This window comes from Gavialis gangeticus, unplaced genomic scaffold (genome assembly GCF_001723915.1).
Source record: "Gavialis gangeticus isolate Ggan-Ray unplaced genomic scaffold, GavGan_comp1, whole genome shotgun sequence".
NCBI classification, from domain to species: domain Eukaryota; kingdom Metazoa; phylum Chordata; order Crocodylia; family Gavialidae; genus Gavialis; species Gavialis gangeticus.
In genome coordinates, this window is record NW_017728992.1 from 165,108,015 (window position 1) to 165,110,558 (window position 2,544).

The 2,544-nt window shown below is 50.3% G+C and overlaps 1 protein-coding gene across 1 annotated transcript in view; it reads left to right on the forward strand.

Moving 5' to 3' along the window:
- Positions 1 to 2,544, forward strand: part of RIMS2 (regulating synaptic membrane exocytosis 2) — a 1,108,253-nt gene that overhangs the window by 516,174 nt on the left and 589,535 nt on the right. The window lies entirely within an intron of this gene.

Below are 2,544 nucleotides of genomic sequence, written 5' to 3' on the forward strand. Positions count from 1 at the left end.
CGGCTGCCCTCATGCTGCTCCACATGGGGCTGAGCCCTGCCCACTCCTGCCCAGGGTAGCCCATGCTGCATTCTCAACCATGCCTGTAGGCCCTGGCCCCAGCCCCAATCCCAGCCAGCATGCACAGCTTCCCAGTAGGGCTGCTCCCAGTGCAGCTGCAGCCACCTGGATGCTGTTCAGCTCCCCACACCTCCAGTGGCTCCTCCTCCAGCCCCTGCTGTGCCACTCCAGGTGGAAGGGAAGCTGCACCTGGGCATCTTCTGCCCGTGCATGGGGCTGCAGATCCAGCTTCCAGCTCCCAGCTGAAGCCCCACATGCAGGGGCAGAAGTTGCCCAGGTGCAGCTTCCCTTCCACCTGGAGTGGCACAGCAGGGGCTGGAGGAGGAGCCACTGGAGGTGTGGGGAGCTGAACAGCATCCAGGTGGCTGCAGCTGCACTGGGAGCAGCCCTACTGGGAAGCTGTGCATGCTGGCTGGGATTGGGGCTGGGGCCAGGGCCTACAGGCATGGTTGAGAATGCAGCATGGGCTACCCTGGGCAGGAGTGGGCAGGGCTCAGCCCCATGTGGAGCAGCATGAGGGCAGCCGCAAACTGCACCTGGACTGCACAGCCCAGGAGACCTCTGCTGCATGTGTCCCCTGTTCCCCTCCCCCAACCCCAGCTGGCTCCCAGGACCTAGCACCCAGAAAGTCCCCCTCCCACATACACATATGTGCATGCCCCACACACCCCACACCCCTCACACACTCACTCCCCCACACAATATACAAGAAAAAGACTTGATTTTGTACTATCATACATGAAGTAATTATTTTCATCAACTGATTACAATTAGCCTCTATGGTCAAAAAAGGTGAAACATCTTTTTATAAGATAAGTTTGTGAATCAAAAACATTTCAGGTTGTTTTGCTTAATTCATTAAAATTTTATATTCTATTTTGTATAATTTTCAGTTAGCAACCCAATGCACCTTCTTGAGACAAATCATGAGCAAAAAGTTAAATTATCTAGTAAATATGCACTGTATCATTCTTTGTTTTCTAACATACAAAAAAAGTTAAACAGGAGTTGAAAATATTATACTATATAATTGCTTTAATGGATGTAAATAGTTTTAGTGTACCTTCCTAAGTATGAACAAGGAATTCAATATAATAAAGGCTCTAATTCTAAATCCACATGTTTTGATGATTGTACTAACCACTGAGAATTAATATTTATTGAAATCATGACATAAATCACCTTGTTTAATCTCTCTGCCCCGACTGTTTAGCCATAAAATGGACTGGGTCTGTCATCAGCTGATCACGACTGATCACCTTCACCATCCGCCGAAAAGCTGTCAAGTCAGTCAGCAGTACAGAGGTCCTCAACTTCAGGAGGGCTGACTTTGACAAGCTTAGGAGACTTGTTGGTGAGGCCCTAAGGGACCATGACCCCAAGGGGAGGGGAGTCCAGGAAGAGTGCTTGCTCCTCAAGGGAGTGATCTTAGATGCACAAGCTAAGGCTATTCCGTTGCAGAGGAAGGGCAGCAAAAGGACACAGCAGCCCCCTTGGCTTAACAAGGGGTCCTCCTACATCTAAAAAGACAGACCTACAAAGGATGGAGGGTGGGATCCACCTCCAAGAAGGAATATGTTGCACTGGTCCAGACCTGCAGGGAGCAAACCAGGAAAGCCAAGGCTGCACTGGAACTCCAACTGGCTACAAGTATAAAGAACAATAAAAAGTCCTTTTTCAGATATGTGGGGAGCAGGAGGAAAAGCAAGGGCAACATTGGACCCCTGCTAAACCAGAAGGGAGAACTGCTGACCGACACCCTGGAAAAAGCCAACTTACTAAATGGGTACTTTACGTCAGTCTTTCACAAGTCCCATGGGACGCCTCTGCCCATTATGGGACAGGGATGCCTAAGTGAGGGTGGTTCCTTGTCCTCCATCAATGCTGACCTCATGAAGGAACACCTTGAGAGGCTGGACACCTTCAAGTCAGCTGGCCCTGATAACTTACACCCCAGAGTACTCAAGAAGCTGGCCTGCATCATAGCTCAGCCCCTGGCACGAATCTTTGAGAGCTCCTTGCGCTCTGGTGAAGTGCCCAATGATTGGAAGAAGGCCAATGTGGTGCCTATCTTAAAGAAAGGGAGGAAAGTGGATCTGGCAAACTACCGGCCCATCAGCCTGACCTCCACCCCAGGGAAGGTCTTAGAAAAAATCATGAAAGAGGCCATTCTTAATGGACTGGCCAATGGCAACACCCTGAGGGTTAGCCAGCACGGGTTTGTTGTGGGCAGGTCATGCTTGACCAATCTCATTTCCCTTTACGACCAGATGACATATCACCTGGACAAGGGGGAAGAGATTGATGTCATATATCTTAACTTCAAAAAAGCCTTTGATCTGGTATCCCACGATCACCTTTCGGCAAAACTGGCCAACTGCGGCCTCAGTTCCACCACGATCCGCTGGCTGGGGAATTGGCTCTGTGGTTGGACCCAGAAGGTGGTGGTTGATGGAAGTCAATCGACGTGGTGCCCTGTGACCA